The sequence below is a fragment of the Lathyrus oleraceus genome, chromosome 3 (assembly GCF_024323335.1).
Source record: "Lathyrus oleraceus cultivar Zhongwan6 chromosome 3, CAAS_Psat_ZW6_1.0, whole genome shotgun sequence".
NCBI classification, from domain to species: domain Eukaryota; kingdom Viridiplantae; phylum Streptophyta; class Magnoliopsida; order Fabales; family Fabaceae; genus Lathyrus; species Lathyrus oleraceus.
This window is the reverse complement of record NC_066581.1, coordinates 41,604,277-41,623,155: the sequence shown is the minus strand read 5'-3', so window position 1 is coordinate 41,623,155 and position 18,879 is coordinate 41,604,277.

Here is an 18,879-nt window from a genome sequence, read left to right as displayed (position 1 = left end):
GACAGTGCGAACTTGCATAAAATCCAAACCAATACTACACCGATCCTTGCAACAACCCTGCAGTGGAATCAATACATAATTAGCATGTAATCCATTTTGAAAACGATTTAGAGTTCACGGTGATCTGGCTCATTGATTTCGCAGTAACAATTAGCTAACAGGTATTCACCATTAGCTCAGTTAGTGCACACACCAACTTCATCTAAACCAAAACGCAGTAGCCAAACCAACAGTCCAAGCTGCTACAAGCTACCGCACACACCAGAACAGGTAGTTTTTGACTCAAGCATCTCAGAAATTGCAGTAAAGCAATGATTCTGATCTAGGTTTGTAGAGATTGGGAAGAAAACTAGAAGGGCAATAGTTGATTCATCTTACTCTTCTTGAAGGAAACCAGTTCACTGGTTGCAAGATAAACCATAGTCAAGTGGAGATATTGTTGTCGTGCGCATAGCCATGACCAACAATGGTAGACAATTCCATGATGAACGAACCTGCCAAGATGGAATTACAAGTCAGAACGCCAATCGCTATCAAAGGTTACAGTAAATGGAGCATGAATTGAATGATACATGGTTCAGTTCCATAAAGCAAAAAACCTGCTGCAAAATCTTGCCACAATAGAATCACAAACAGCTTACCAAAACACCCTGCCATGGACACTTCCTTATAAGTCCCTGCTCACTTCAAGCAACCGCAGTTGATGCCAATTCAACATACCACTCACTCTTCTTCTTGAGAAAGCCCTGTAGAAAGTCAAAACATTGGTGAAAGCTAAATATGTTCTACTACAAAAGTGTAGAAACTCATTAGAATTCAAAAGAATTGGTTCATTTATGTGGCTCACCTCAAGCCAAACAAAATCCCAAAAACCTGTTGAACCAAGGTGATTACCTTGAAACTCAATCACAACCAATACCTGTAGACAAGCCAACATCCTACTACAAACTCAAACCTTCAACCATGTCCACAACCTACCAAACATGAATAAGATTGCAGCAAACCAAGCTCACCATTTTTTACTGCAGTAAAAAAGGGACACATTAATCAGTCAATTTGCAAAACCTAAAGTGCAAAACCATTAACCAACAGTCAGAGGGCAAAGTCCAAAAACATCCCAAATTGGTATGAGGTCAAAGCAGAAAGGAAAGATTGTGAAGGATACCTTTTCTTGAATCTAACATGGAAAAGGTCAATCCAATTTCTGAGCATCCAAAGTGCTTTGCAGAGTTACTTTTGAACAGCAAGGACCCCATTGGAAACCCTAATTCACAGAATATAAAAGGAGAATGAATCAGTGAAGAGAGGACTGGAGGCAAAAATCTGAAGCAAAGAAAACCCTAATTTCTAAAGGTTAGAGGCGGCCACTATTCACAGAAGACCTAGAGGCGGAAAAGAGGAGCACAACAAAAAACCCTAGAGAACAACAAAGAACTGGGAGGCGAAATCTGAGAAGAGACCCTAAAAATCCCAAGATTGATTACCTGGAGGCCAGCATCTGTACGTTCTTCACCGCCACCACTGCGACATTTTGTAAGGACTTTTTCTTTCTTTCTCCCTATCTTTCTCATATGCTTATTGTCTGAAATACTTGTGAGAGTTGAGAAAGTTCGATTCACTGAGTTGGAGAGCGTGAGAGGGTTTCGGTTGATGTCATAAGAGGGACGAGAAGTGCGAGTTCGCCATTGCTAGCTAAGGTTGAGTTCGCAAGGTGAGAGGGAGTGAGGAAGACGATGCTTCTGCTGTTTCCATTTCTTTTTCTTTTTTTGTTTTTCTTGATTTTTAATTATTTCTTTTTTACTACTTAATTTATTTTGTTCTTTTTAATAAAAAAATCAGAAAATATTTATAGGTTCTTATTTTCTTTTATTATTATTATTTATTTATTTTTTATTATTATTTTTTATTTAGCTTAATTTGTTTTTAACAGAGATAATAAAAAACCATAAAAATGTTTATTTTGTTTTTTATTTTGTTTTAGATCTGTTAGCCCAGTTCATATATTTAACACAGTATATCAGTAGCAAATATTGTTGAGTGGTCTAGTGGAAAGAGGTTAGTTTCATAGTATTAAATGGAGAGGGTTCGATACTCATGTGTGGAACTTTTTGCTTTTTATTTGATTTTATCTTCCTTTAGCATTTTTTATTCTTTTAGTATGTTGATTAATATCTTTTTATGTTTATTACACTCATATGTTCATTTTGTTGATAATGTGTAGTTGTTGTATTTTAGTTTAGTTCAAAATCTTTTTTTCAAACTATAAAAATCACACTTTTCTCGATTTAATATCGAGCCCATTTTTACACCCTTGTAAGTCGATTGCTTTTTTTAAGCATCGCCATCAACCTCACATAGCTTACTCTTGGGCTTTCTTACAATGAGCCGGTTCCCTCGCACTTACACTCATACATTGTTTATTGTTTCATTATTTCATTCTTTGATTATTTGATTCGATTATATATTTGTTTAAATATTTTACTTGTGTGATTAACTGTGGCCTACTTGTATGGTGTATGAGGCATATACTTATATTGTTTGATTGCCATGTCAATCCCCATTCATAACAAATGTATCCCTCTCCCATGAAATGTATAATATTTATTCTTTCATTCTTTATTCATCTGTTAATACAAGAATTAAAATGAACATTCGATAACCATTTCAAAACAAGATCAAAACCTCGATCCAACGTCGAGTAATCATTTTTCAAAACCTAACAGAACCAGCACGTATTCATCCACCCTTTTGTAAGTCGATTGCTTTATGCATCGCCATCAACCTTGTAAGTCGATTGCTTCATGCATCGCCATCAACCTTGTAAGTCGATTGCTTCATGCATCGCCATCTACCCTTATCCCTAACACTTCTCCTTGCTCCATTCGTCGATTCTTGTTCCGATTAGGTAGCACCCATTAGGTAGAACCCTTTGTATGATAACATAGGTAGGATTCCCATATCCTTGTGCATGCTAACATTAGGTAGATATCCCCATTTGTAAATCCTAAACACTTAAGTACACATTGCATGACAACTCTAGGGCAGAGCTTCCCCATTTCTTCTAGACCTTTCCGAGCGTCTCCGATCTTGTGGCATGTAGTCCGTTCTATTGCAAAGAGGTAACTGCCTAAGACTCGATTCAGCGAGCTGCGACACCTACTGCTAGGATGTGAACACATTGCCCACTCTCTTTTGACACAACTGGTGTCCTCCTTTTGTAAGTCCATGTTCAGATGGCAATCCCTATAAAGGGGAACTACATCGCCCTGATCCTTGTTCCAGACGAGGTATGTAGGCAGGTGGTCGTGCGAGACCACTCCGGGCACCTTTCTTTTTCTTTTTGTGTGTGTTTTGGTTCGGATGCTGATGTAAGTCCAGTGATTGGCAGTCGGGCTCCACGTTTGCCCTTTTGTGTGTGTTTTGGTTCGAATGCTGATGTAAGTCCAGTGATTGGCAGTCGGGCTCCACGTTTGCCCTTTCGTGTGTGTTTTGGTTTGGATGCTGATGTAAGTCCAGTGATTGGCAGTCGGGCTCCACGTTTGCCCTTTCGTGTGTGTTTTGGTTCGGATGCTGATGTAAGTCCAGTGATTGGCAGTCGGGCTCCACGTTTGCCCTTTTGTGTGTGTTTTGGTTCGGATGCTGATGTAAGTCCAGTGATTGGCAGTCGGGCTCCACGTTTGCCTTTTTTGTGTACGTTTTGGTTCGGATGCTGATGTAAGTCCAGTGATTGGCATTCAGGCTCCATGTTTGCCTGCTTGTGTGTTTGTTTGTTTCGGCGTGCCTGAGCCGAACTACGGCAACTCTGATTCTCATGTTCAGATGAGATACGTAGGCACAAGACACGATGTCTTGCCGAGTTTGACTAACAACTAACAACTAATCCTTGTTTCCTTTCGCCCTCGTTGCGATCCTTTCTCTCGCCCTCGTTGCGATCGAGACCTTCCCTTTCTCTTGCCCTAGTTGCAATCGAGACCTTTGTTCCCGTAGTTAGCTGAACTACGTTTTGCTCTGATTCTCATTCCCGATGAGATACGTAGGCATAAGACGCGATGTTTTAGCGAGCACACTTATCCTTAACCTATAGGTAGCCGAGCTACGAAGACTCTGATTCTCAGATGAGATACGTATGCAGTGGATGCGACATCCGTGCGAGTCATTTTCTTGACCCTTTTAGTAAATAGTACATTAGATAAACACACACCCTTTAGATGAGAAACAACAAGAGTGGATCCCGTAGAGTACTACGGATGCGTAGGGGTGCTAATACCTTCCCTTCGCATAATCGACTCCCGAACCCAAGATTTGGTTGCGAGACCTTGTCTTTTCCTTTCCTTTTCTCCAGGTTTACTTCGAGCGTTTCCTTTCCCTCCTTTGGGATAAATAACGCACGATGGCGACTCTTCTGTCTTTTCTCCTTCGCCGGTTGTTTTTTCGCATACCGTATTTTTTGGGTTGCGACAACAATCTTTCCCTCTATTGGATATCTCAGCTTTTGATGGAGAGACGAAGCTACAGCACCTGCCCCATGAATCCAGGGACGTCCCAGCAAGCAGGAATAGGCGGGGCGAATGTTCATTACATGAAAGGTAGTGTTGAAGACTTGAGGTCCTATCTTGATAGGGAGAACAACTTCACCGTGGACAACACTCTTTGCACCATCGTAAGCACGCACCACAATGTCACTAGGCTTCAATTCAATGCCTTTACAGTCAAGTTTATCGAGCACGACTTTCGGTAGCACATTCAAGGAAGAGCCATTATCGATCAACACATGAGCCAAAGTGATTCCCTTACACTCAATAGAAATATGCAGGGCCTTATTGTGGTTCTTTCCTGCTGGTGTCAGGTCAGCATTGGAAAAACCTAAGCCGTCGTCAACAGTCAGGTTAGCAACATAGTTTTCTAACTGATCGACGGAGGTCTCTTGAGGTACATGAGCAGTCTTCAAGAATCTTATCAAGGCATGGGCATGAGATTCAGAGGATAACAACAAGGACAACATCGAGATTTTAGACGGGGTATGCCCCAACTATTCTACCACATCAAAATCACTCTTGCGGATGATTTTCAGCACTTCTTCCAGTTCTCGTTTGGCAACGTCTTCAGTAGTAGCTTCGATCGGTGTCTCTGACTGAGAAGGGTTGACTGGTTCCTTTCCTTGGTTTTCGGGAACCGGAGGTGAGATTTCTGGAGAGAAGATCCTTCCGCTTCGAGTAACTTTACTAGTCCCAACAATATCATTAGGATTAGCAGAATTGCCAACTTGCTTTACACCATGGATGTAAACATCACCTCCATAATTCCACGGAATAGCTTTGCTTGAGGAATACGGGATCGGGCCAGGTGCAGTAATGATCAGGGGAGCTACTCTGGGCTCAGCAATAATCTTCACAGGTATTCTGGGAGCAGTAATCTTCACTGGAACTTTGGACCTTGCAATCACAAATACTTCTTTAACAGGGTTTTCCGTCTTAGAAACCCTTTCAAAGAGGATTGTACGATCGTCCATCAGTCGTTGGATACCATTCTTCAATTTCAAACAGTCTTCGGGCCGGAGCATGCAGAGATTGCAATCTTCCGTACAACCTGGAAATAAACCAGCTTGCAATAAATTCCTCTTTATGATCGGGAGAGGAGATGTTAAGTCCGCTATAGTAGTGATGAGAGAGTCGTCATCGAGAGCATTAACAACCTTGTCATGATTAGGCATAGGAGCAGTGATGACATTAGGAGTCTCCGGAGGCTCGAACTCAATTTCCCCAGCGTCGATCATGTCCTGAATCTTATTCTTCAACAGCCAACAATCGTTTGTATCATGCCCGGGGCTATCGGAGTGATATGCACACCTGGCATTGGGATTATAACGAGGCGAAGCAGTGTTGACATTTGCTGGAGGACCTCTGAGAGTGATTAAATTTACCTTCAGCATGCTTTGCAGTGCTTGTGCTAAAGTCATATTGAGCTTGGTAAACTGCCTTCTTGGTCTGTCTTGTCTTTGCTGGAAGTTTTGAGCTGGCGGGGCTGCGATTGTCACTGCTCCAACGGCATGGTCACCATTTTTCTTACTATGATTCTTTTGACCATACACAGCGTTCGATTCATTCTTCCCATGGTAGGACTTTTTACCGCTTGTAGAAGTAGCCGCCTGTAACTTTCCACTTCGAATGCCGCTCTCCACCCGTTCACCTGTCAGTATAAGTTCAGTGAAACCTGATGAAGAACTCCCCAGTAGGTGGCTGTAGAATGGGCCAGTCAGGGTACCCATGAACAAGTCTACTAATTCTCGGTCAGTCATAGGGGGTTTGACTCTGCCAGCCAAATCTCTCCATTTCTGAGCATACTCTTTGAAGCTTTCTTTAGATCCCATGGCCATGTTCTGCAACTGTAGCCGAGTAGGTGCTAATTCAGAGTTGTACTGGTACTGCTTATAGAAAGCCGTTGCTAAATCAGTCCAGGTGCGGATGTCAGAGCTCTCGAGCTGATAATACCATTCCAACTGAGTGCCAGACAAACTTTCTTGGAAGAAGTGGATCCACAGTTTCTTATCAGTGGTATGCGGCTGAATCTTTCTCACATAAGCCCTTAGATGCATCTGAGGACAAGACGCACCATCATACTTAGTGAAAGTGGGGATTTTGAATTTGCGGGGAATGGTCACATCGGAGACCAGACCCAAACCTTCGAAATCCAGACCAGGTGTCTTCTGACCCTCCATGGCTAGCATGCGTTCTTCCAGCAGTTTGTACTTATCATCTCTCGGAGAGTACTGTTCATTTTCATAGTTCTCATCGTCATCCTCAGGGTTAGAGAAATCAGCATTCTCCTCCTCTGAATCATTTTCCGCCCCCTCTTCTGGACCATTCGGGATTCCAAATTTGATTCCCGTAGCCTGTCCTTTACGCCTTCTGCCCGGGTTAATGAAGCTCACAGCTTTCTTGTCCTTCTTCTTTTCGACCAAAAGAGCCTTCAGTTCCTCCTGCCCCTTGGATAAGCTCAGCATCATCTCCTTGAATTGAGCATTCTGAGTCTGGAGATCTTTGACAGTCTGTTCGAGGTCCATTTTTCTGTTTAAGAGGTAGACCGTGAGAATATGGTCTTTTAGAACACCTGTTATGCAATGTTATGGTATGTGATGCAATGCATGAAATGTTTTCAAGGACTTTTGGAATTTAACTTTGCATAAATCACCAACAAGAGAGAAATGTTTATTGCTACTTTTTTAATCAATGTTCGTTACAAAAGGAATAATAGTAAAATACAATGAAAGCTCAAGTCTCCCAGGGGCGACTTCTTTTTGGGCGAAGATATGCATTGAGTCTTCGTTCCTCATTAAGCTGACTGGTGAGCTCTAATACTTTCTTCCTTTCTGCATTGAACTGAGCTTCGAAAGTATCTCTCTCCTCTCTCAACTGGGTCCAGGATCTTTTCAACTCCTCAGCATCAGTAGGCATATCTGGGTAAGGAATGGTCTGGGAAGTACCTCCATCGACCTCTGGTTCAACAATCAATGGTCCGACTGCAAGATATGGCATGACAAGTTCGCGAGCTCTGGCGCGTACCCATCTGAGATAAGGCTCCATAGGAATAGAATTTTTCTTGCCTAAATTGCTTCTTTTCACCATGCCCCAAGCTCGTACAAACCTTTGGCGGAGACCTTGAGAGTCATTGTCATAGTCAAACACTGTACCTTGAATAATCATCTCATGTGGACTATCTCTTCGAGCATACCCAAACTGACGCAAGGCTAAGGCAGGATTATAAGTAATACCTCCTCTTATCCCCATGAGCGGTACATTAGGGAATTCTCCACATCGGTCGATGATGATAACATTTTCTCTGAGGTCAGAACACCACTGGATGTCTGAATGGGAGAGTGTCATTATCCTTTGAGACCATTTCAGATTTTGATCATTTTTCAAGACTGATTGAGGGAGGTGCGAAATAAACCACCTAGACAACAACGGTACGCAGCACATGAGAGTCCCTTGCCTCTTCATAGTACGAGTGTGAAGGGAATGCAAGACATCTCCAAGCAAGGTAGGCACAGGGTTATGAGTGAGAAATATCTTAATAGCATTCACATCTATGAATTGGTCCGGATTAGGGAATAGCACCAAACCATAGATTAGCAATGCTAAAACATCTTCAAAAGCATGGACCTTCATAACTTTTAGGAATTCTCGGGCCTTACTTATCAGAAATTTGGCAAGTAAACCTTTAATTCCACTTCTTGTTACCCAATTAGTTTCAATGTCGGACTTTGTCATGTGTAAAGCTGCGGCAACTTCTTCGGCCTTTGGCATCTTTTCTAAACCGCTGAAGGGTACTTGATCGAGGATAGGTATCCCAAGCAGCTGGGAGAATTCTTCTAATGTGGGTACCAACTGATAATCTGGGAAAGTGAAGCAATGATGCTTAGGATCGAAGAACTGGAATAGGACTTTCATCATATCTTCTTTGAAACCAGTGGTAACCAAATTGAGGAGATGACCATGTTTCTTGTTGAACTGAGCATGATCGGGGAGTTCTGACACCAAATCCTTGAGTTGAGGAGAGATTGCTACAAGATTGATCCGGATAGTCTTCCTGGAAGCCATAACCTGTTTAACAGAGCAAAGCTAAATTCCTAAGTCCTTGAAATGGTTAGTACAATGTTATGATGTTATGATGTTATGATGTTAAATGAGTAACGAGCATAAACAAGTCACACAACAATCATCCCTAGGTTTTAAGGCTTGCATGAGTTCCATAGGTCAGTACCCTCCCCACTGAAGTTTGGTTGGTTCAACCTGTCCTAGAATAGTAACCGGGTTCTAGAAGGATCTCAGATCATCGACCTTTCTTTAGGTCCACTTCAGTGCAACACCAAGTGGTTGACCGAAGCTTTCCTAAAGTCCAATCTCAAAGAGTGTAGCATCGAGTATCAACCAACCTCAGTCGGAACCGAAGTCAGTTATCTCACTACTTTCTAATGGCTAGGATGAGTCAATTAGGGTTCTAAAGGTCTGGTTAATGCTTTGATGACACCACGCGGAAGCCAAATTTTTCCTCAAATAACATGAGGACCATCAGGACAACCAAAGTGTCACATTAACCGTAGCCATCATTTTAACCATTCCAGTATACGCCGGATAGTCGCGATGATCTTTTGCTACTTACCTAAGGTACACTAGATCCGGGTGTAGGATCTTTCACTCAGACAATCCCTTAAAACGAAAGAACAAATTAAAACATAAATGATTTTTTTAAGATGGACCTCTCTTTGTAGTCCCCAGCAGAGTCGCCAGTTCTGTCATGCGGTGAACTGGACTTTATTTGGATTTGTAATCGCAATGTCGCGGTTAGCAAGAGTCGCCACCGACTTTTCTTTTATCCCTTAAGGAAAGGTGGAAAAGAACAGGAAAGACCTTAATTTTAAATTCTTAGGTTCGGGAGGTACTTTATACAAAGGGAAGGTATTAGCACCCTTTGTATCCATGGTTATCCATGGGCTCTTAATTGCTCAATCATTTATGTTTTCTAGGTTTGAAAAAGTGGTTGAGAAATGTGTGAAAAATGTTTTGAAAATGAGAATTTAACTTTGTAATGATTCTTGCATGAATGTATACAAAGTGGTTATCTCGTTTGGTTTTTTGAAAGTAGTTTAGAAAAATATAACTCGGCAATGATCCTAGTACGGATGTATGCTAAGTGGTGATTTTCCAAAAGGAAGTTTGAAAGGTGTGAGGTGCGAAAAGTATTTTTTTAGGTTATGAATGAGCAATTAAGGGTATGCCTGTCCGAGGCCTTTCCGGTCATTTCCTATCCTTATGAGGGTAAAACTGTCCTTACTATTGAGAAGTAAGTAGTTTTATCCTTGGGATGTAGAAGGGTCATCGTAGGGTCATCGGCTGGTCATTGAAGGCAACAGTTGTGAGGATACCTTAGCATTCGAAGGGACTATCATCATTTAACCGTAGGCTACACCGAAGGGTCATCGAGGGACAAAATCGTAATTTCGAAGGCAACATCCGAGGGACTATGATTTATTTTATGATGATTTAATCGAAGGGCCATTGCTAAGTGTATCCCCACGTTCGCGGGACATGACCGTATTACGTAATCGTGGGGTAATAAAGAGAGGTCCGATATCATTTATTTAAAGTCCATGTTTTAAGTTCATTAGGTAATTATGGTGATACCGCATTAAATCGATACATTAAAATCAACACATTAAGGATCACTACATTAAAATTAATTAGGCAATCAATATGAATCTTCACATTAAAGTGAAATAATTTAGAATCCCTCTCCATGAAGGCTTCCCATGCGTAAAGCGGAGTACCTAGCCGGCTATTTCTTCGGAAGTATGCTGGCCTTTACACCATGAACACACGGATTAAAGCATAAAATACTATTGGAAATTGCACCATAAGATAAATATAACAGCCAGGAATTTAGGCCAAATAATGCAGAATCATCATTAGGTAAACATGAAATAGGCAGCAAAAAGCAAAGCAGCCCCTGGCCCGGTCGCCTCTGCTTCGCCTAGCGAAGGCTCAGCGAAGGCTCGCTGCGGGCTCGCCTAGCGATGAGCTAGCGAGCGGCCACGGGTTTGAAATTTGAGAACATTATGACCTCAACCTGCAACATGGCTTATGGCATCCAACATATAATTATATGGTTCAGTTTCACAATAGGCAAACACATTTAAATTCTCATTCAAGACTTCAAAATGTTTATGAATTCAATTATAATCCACAAATTAAGAACATGAAGTGGTACCATATGCCAAGTGAAAATACAAAACGATATCACATGCAAATTAAGATACTAAAGTGGTACCACATGCAAAATAAGGACACAAAGTGATAATCATATGCCAATTAAGAAACTAAAGCGATAATAGTGAGGCAAACCTGTTTGCAAATCGAGTTGCAGCCTTGGATTGGCGAGCCGGATCGAGTTGGGCGACGGTAGCTTCGGAGCGAGTAAGCGGCCTTCAGGGTTTCCGCCTTCTGAACTCTTTGGACCAGCAGGGTTTCGGTGCTAGGGTTTTCTCGGGATCTCTGTGTGAGTGTCTCCGGGTGAGTGAGTCCGTCTCTGTGTGTGTTCTTTTTCGTGGCAGAGGAGCAGGTATTTATAGTAGAGGTAATGGTGACCTAATGGGCTTAAAATGAGGTCCAAAAATCTCAAACTTTCGCCAACTTCGCTAGGCGAAGGAATTGCTCGCCTAGCGAGCAAACTAGGTCTGGGCTTTTTCCTGGATCCAACGCTTCGCTGGGCGAGTGGCATGATGAAATGTTCGCTAGGCGAAGGAGCTGCTCGCCTAGCGAGCCAGCTGTTTTGGGCCGCCTGTGGATTGGGCCTTATGTGAGTGGGCTTTTGTCCATTTGATACCAGTGCCTTGCAGAACAAGTCAGAGGGTCTTGGAAAATATTTGGTAATGCCAACGGGCAAATTTTGGGGTATGACATTGTGCTTGTTGTTGTTTACCATCTTGCTGCTAACTTTCACCTTTAACATTTTAAAGGTGTACTCTCACTCCTTTTTCTTGTTGTGGTGTATGTTCTCCTATGAGGTATAAACAACCAGGTACTTAGCATAAGTAGTTGCTTATGAGTTGAAAGACGACCTTGGAGTTTGTCTTCGTTTATTTTTCCATTTATTGTTTTTAGTGGTTTATATGCTCTGATCTGTAACATTGGAAATGGGGCGTATTATTTGTTTGAGCTTATGTTTGAAGTTTATTTTCTTTTAGTATTTTTTGTTAAATAATTATTTGTTGTGATGAAATATTTTAAGTTCCACTGCAAGATTTTGAAATATATTGATGGAGTGTGTATTTTTAGTGTTGAGTAGCATCCTAAGTTGCAAAATTCTCTTTTATATTAAGAGTTGGGGCTTAGGGTGTTACACCACTCATATATGAATTTCTGGTCGCCGCTGTCGCATTACGCGAAAAACCGGCGGGAAATGAAGATAACAGAGCCGCCACCGTGCGTTATTTATCCCAAAAGAGGGAAAGGAAACGCTCAGAGTAAACCTGGAAAAAGCATGGTCTCGCGACCAAAGAGAATGGGATCGGGAGTCGGTTATGCGAAGGGAAGGTATTAGCACCCCTACGCATCCGTCGTACTCGACGGGATCCACGCACAAAAGGAAGGAAAATGGTTGCTAAAACACTGCTCATAAACAAACCAACACTGGCTGAAAGAGACACAAGAAAACAAACAAGACTGACTCGGCAGGATATCGCATCCTGGGCCTACTTAGTCTATCAGGCATAGACATCAGAGTCAAAGTAGTTCGGACTGGGGAAACAACACATGCTCGCTAGGATATCGCATCCTATGCATACGTATCTTCTTGGACGAAGAAGAATCAGAGCATTTGTAGCTCGGCTCACGCACACAAACAAACAAACGCGGGAAATCGACTGCCAATCGCTGGGCTTACGTCAAACTCCTACACAAAACACGGGCAAACATGGAACCCGAATGCCAATCGCTGGACTTACATCAGCTTCCGAACCAAACACACACAAAGACAAAACAAAAAGGGCGCCCGGAGAGATCAGCTCATCTCCTGCCTACGTACCTCATCTGGTATGAGGATCAGGGCGACGTAGTTCCCCTACGAAGGGACACAGGACTAGCCTAACCAGATAACAGAGGGAGACACAACTAGGGAGACTACGACTCGAGCCTAGATGTTATCATGCAAAATCATCCCTAAGTTAAGGTTTCTAGCTAACTTGCACAGGAAGCAAGCTATCCTAAACATGACTTGCACAGGAAGCAAGCCAAACTAAACCTAACTTGCACAGGAAGCAAGCTAAAACAAACACACAAGCACAAATAGCACACACTATATGCAATCAGTTGGCTCAATCAAGGTTAGGTTTTAGTCGAGGGGTCATGTCAACCTCGACAAACAAACCACTGTAACAGGGTGAGGTTAGCTCTAAACCTTGACATTGAGAGTCAAGGTGAAGCAGATGAAAGGTGAGTGAAGATGAGACTTCACAGCTCTTATCCCTGGCCTGGGAGAGCTTAAGACATGAATGTGTGGGTTCAGAAGGTGGGAACCCTTCTACACATATGACTGACACAATGTACAATGATCTTGGGCTAGTATCTGCAATGCATCAACACAGTAGTGTGAGCAAAGCAGATGACACACAAAATAGCAGGGGATGGATTGCACATCCCTGGTATCTGCCAATTCCTCTTCACTTAGGAGGTCTTTGGATATGTACAAGGACAAATGTAAACAAACACAAACATTGGCTCTTAAGGAGGACTTCAGACAGGTGTCTGGCCAAGTAACAGGCCAGGTCTTCCAGACTACATGGAGTTAGGATGTTATACCTCAATGCAAATGCTCTTAAGCAAAGCAAAGCAAGTTCTCAATGGAACTAAAGCAACTAATGTACCTGAAATCAATCAAATACAATCAGTACTCAGACAAACCAAAACCAAACAGCAAAGATCAACAGTTAATCTGTACAGGCAAACAATAATCACAATGCACAAAGGGTGCAAGCCATACGGCACAAACTCAAGTTTTAAAACCTACAAAACAAAGTCAAAGTTAGTCATGAACAAGCAACAAGTCAACTCCAATTGTGTAAGCATCATCAATCATAGGCCATTGTGCTATTAACCTGAAACACAGCTCAAATGTGAGAGCACAAACCACTAGTACAAGACTAGGGTCAAAATGATAACAAAAGGTCAAAACAGAACATGAAACTTATCCAAAATCAATATAAAACAATTAGGAAACAAATCCAAGTGGTTTCACATTCATATCATTCATCATTATCATTTCATGATCAAAATAGCACAAAGCATGCAAATAGGAGCTCATAGAAGTCAACAGAAAGATTCAACTCAAACCAAATCATAAACATTTCAATAAATTCCCAAAATATTCATGGTCAAACAGCATTCATAACATGTCAATCATACCAAATTTCAGCTCATTTGGGTCAAGGGAAGCAAGTCAATGAAATTCATAAAGTCAACACAAGTTCAAGCAAGCTCATTCATGGCATCAAAACAAGCATCAACTTCAATTAATCATAAAACAGAAACAACACATGATAAATGAATGGGACTAAAACCATGATGCACTTTAAGATGTCTACAATTCACATGTCAAATTTCAAGTCCATCCAATTAAGCATTAGAATTTCACAAATCAAATGAAATCATGTCTCACAAGAAGTCAACAATTGGTCAAACAGGGGAGAAATTACCAAACAAATAGGAAATGCATTCAAAAATTTCAGAAAAATTCACAAGCATTCTAAACATTCACAAGTATCTTCATGCAAAAATCTAGACCATTTTGAGTTCAATAAGCATGGTAATTAAAATCATGAAGTTGGACATGAATGGTGTGACACAAATTGTCACACCTCTATTCAAAAAATCATATCTCATCAACCAGCAATGATAAAATTACAAACTCTATACCAAAATAACCATGAACATGTCTAGTTTAAGCACAAAATATTTGAGAGTCATTGGAGCAAGCATCATCATTTCACAAGCAAAATGGCAAGGCATACACAAATTGGACACACATGAACAAACCCTAGCCCAATTAAAAATCCCCACGTGCAAAAATTCTGGAAAAATCACCATAATAAACTAGAGATCATGAGGAGCATTTCACAAAAAATCCCATGTTATTTGGACAAGTATTGGAAGAGTTCTGAATTTTCTAAGATCAACATGCCAAATGAAATAAAAATTGAAAAGTGGAACTTATTTAAATGGAATTAAACACGAACAATGGCAAACTTGTAATTACAAGGCCACTTAAGTGAAACGCCGCGTTTCACTTAAGGGCGTGGCAAGCGCTGATTGGTCACATGGCCATGAGACACGAAATACATGCAAGGCGAAATCCCAGCAGATCAAACACGGGTTTCTGGGTTGAAAAATTAGGGTTTATGCGAGCATTCATCATGTTCATCATCGCGATGAACTTTTGTTCCAGATTTCAACAAATGAGATACCAATATGTTCATCTCCTAATTCTCATCAATAATCCAACCTTGGTTTTCCCTAATTCGAGCTAGCATGGAAGAAACAAGCAACATAACATTTGACAACCAAACTTCATTTCAACATTTCTCTCTTAATACTCAATGATTTTTCACGATTTAAAGTTCATTGAACTCAGCATGGCAAGATCTATTCAAAGCATCTCTCAATTTTAACAATGGCAAGGTTCAAATTCCTACCTGATTTGAAGAACAGGGATGGATTCGTGGTTCTTTGGCCGTGACAAGCTGAAACAGAAGTGCCTTGAGGTTCCAGATGATGAATGAAGGAGTGTTGAAGGTTCAGTTGCTTCAATTCCAGCTCAAAATCTCAACTGCCATGGAAGAGGTTCAATGGAACAGTGCTGGTTTTGCTTGAACAGTCATGGATCTATGCTTACAACAGCTTCCAAAATGATAGTAAGTGATGAATCAATGAACAATGGCACAAGCTCTTTGGAAATTTTTCAGAAAAAATCCAAGTGAAGAATTGAGAGAGTTTTTTTTTCTAGATCTAGATCTGAGTAGAAATGGAATGCTCAGTGTGTTTTCTGTTATGATTAACTATATGTACCAACTGTTAATGAACCTTGTTAATTAAACTTAAGCCAAAACACAAGGATTAATCAAAATGAAAGTTATGTGCAAATTGCTAAACCAAACATTATGCATGGGGGTGCATGCTACAGTGCACGAAAATGGGCCTAAACACATCCCAAATATGGTTTTTGATCATTTGCAATTGGTAGAATGTGTAGACAATGATTAATTTGAAAGTCAATTTTTCACCTCTCCCTTTTTAAATTCAAGTCACTTAAAAAAAGGCCATTTTGATTGGATGATTTTTGGTGAAATGTGATGAAGGATTTGGATAGAGCTTGTCAAATGTGACTTGTAGCAAAAAACCTCACTCAAATTGGCCAAATGGTTTGAAAGTTATCTCACTTTGAAGTTCAACTTTTCTTGAAAATGATTTGATCATAACTTGCCAACCATAAATGAGAAATGAGTGTTCTTGGACTTTTTGGAAATGGGAGAACAAGATCTTCAACTTTCATGTTGGACAAAATTTCATTTGAAGCTTGTATGATGATGTAAATTTGAGGAGAAGAACTTTCCATTTTTGGCAGTTTCCAATTACAGGTCACCTGCTATTTTTGGAAACTTTTGATCTGACTTTATTTTCTCCAATCTTGATCTTTGATATGTCAAATAAGACTTGTATGGACATGAATGAAGCCTTTCAATCCAACTCCCACCTTCAAATCCATAAAAACAGGCACAGTTGACCATAGTTGACCATAGTTGAATTTCTAGGGTTTCTGATGGATTGAACAATGAATGATGACTTCTGAGCACCCAATCTTTGACCAAACCACTTCAAAAGGACCCCTAGGTCCTGTAAACATGTTGACCCAATCCTAGGGCTTTGTTTCCTTGAGGAATGCATTTGCTTGCTTGCTTGACTGATCCTCCTAACCAGTTGACCTAATCTTGTCTGATGGCTTGCACTTGGGCAAAGGACAATGCAATGTTATGCAGTGGACTATGTTATGTTAATGACCTAATATGAAAATGAATGTACAAAAGGTAGGTGCAAATTTGAGGTGCTACAGCTGCCCCTATTCAATCAGCTGGGAACCTGAACGGATGAGAGCAACGGCTGTCAGACTTTCAAGGTACACAGGGATTGAATACCAAAGAACCGTAGACATTTGCACTCTGCTGGATATGATACAAGAAAAACCAAGTCATTTACCGATGACGGCTGCATGACGACTTCAGGAAAGCGAAACCATTTACCGATGGCTAAATACTGGAACCTTGATTTTTACTGATATTAACTTCAGCGAGACCATTTACCGATGGCTGCTGGGAAACACCTTGATATTAAAAGGAAGCAAGACCATTTACCGATGGTGGCTTCAAAGCAACTTGATATTTACCGATATCAATTTCAGTAAGACCATTTACCGATGGCTGCTCCAACTGGGGACTCGATATTTACCGATATCGAAGAAAGCGGGGCCATTTACCGATGGCGGCTAAACTGGGCATTCGATATTTACCGATATCGAAGAAAACAAGGCCACTTACCGATGGCGTCTCCACTTGGGGAGGAAAAAGATATTTGCAAATGGAATCAGACAAGACGTTTACCGACGACTCTCGGGGATTTGATTTTATCAACAGGGAAATACACACGATCAGATATTTACCAATGACTGGGATGAGACTCGATGTTTACCGACATCGAAAGATGATGTTTACCGACATCAAAAAACGACCAGACATTTACTGATGACTGGGGGGATACTCGACCAGACGTCGATGGACGACAGGGAGAGGCTTGACGTTTATCAACACCAACGGAGAGGTGAACACTTTACTGGGGAAGGAAAAACAAATACTTGCAACCGGAAACCAGATAAGACGTTTACCGACGACTCTACTGGGGATCTCTAGTTGGGGAATTATCAGACATTTACCGATGACTGGGAAAAACTCGATGTTTACCGACATCGAAAGATGATGTTTACCGACATCAAACAAAGGCGACCAGACATTTACCGATGACTGGGATGAGACCTGATGTTTACCGACATCGAACAATGATGTTTACCGACATCCAAAAACGACCAGACATTTACTGATGACTGGGGGGATACTCGATGTTTTACTGACACCGAAGCAATAGTGTTTACTGACACCAAAGAAAGAACACACGTGGGTGCTGACATGACACTTACCGGTATCACAAGAAAGGACATCTTCAAAATGTCAAGGCAAGGCTGACCACTTGCTGGGGATCTCACCGGGGAGAAACAAGCTTTCCGTTCTCGGACGGGTGAGGAAATAAACCTCTCTGGGGAATATCAATCCTGAATGCTGTCAGGAGCAATTGTAGCGGACGTGCTGTACCGAAGTTGATCAAAAATCCGCTTCTGCCGGGGATACGGTCTGGTTGGGTTAACACATGAATGCATATGTTTGAATTTTTCTATGGTGTAATGTTCCACATGGAATGGAAATGCTACACATTTTGAGGATGCAATGATCACTATATGTAAAATGCAAATGATGGACTCTCCGCCTGGGGAGCCACAACTGATCAGATACTCCAACTCTGTGGGGAAACTCTGCTTGAGGAATACTCTACGGGGAGAGCACCGACTTCTCACTCATGCTGGAGGAATAACACTGTTGCTGGGGAAAGGATAAACTCCGTTGGGGACATCCTTCAGGGCCCAACCCACTCGGGGACTCAGCTTGGGGAAACAACCACAACAACTCGCCGGGGACGAACCAAGGCGACTGCGCTGAGGGGTAAACAAAGCAACTCGCTGGGGAGTAACAAGGCGACTTGCTAGGGACAACCTGGTGACTTCACTGGGGAGAGTCAACCAATCCACAAGTAGGAAAAACTCTGCCTTGGGAAATAAATGCTACTCCGCTGGGGATGACCCATCCAATCCACAGATAGGATAAAAGCTGGAGATAAATTTATTGAACCTGCTCCACTCTGGGACTCGCTGAGGAAAATCATCAATACCAATCTCTGCTCAAGTGCTAGGGAAAGCAACCCTGTTGAGAATAACACACCACTCTGCTGAGGAAGAGCACAATTCTGGTGGGGAATAAAGTACCGACACCTCCGCTGGGTATAGGCAATCCTTAGACCTGCCGGGGAATAGAATAGCCTATCCACAGACATCTCCGCAGGGGAACATAGCTCTGATAGCTTCCAACTTGCTTAGGGAAATATCTGCTGGGGAACCGTCCTCACAGATGCCAATCTGCAAAACAGCACAACAAAATGCCCCAGGGGATACATGGAC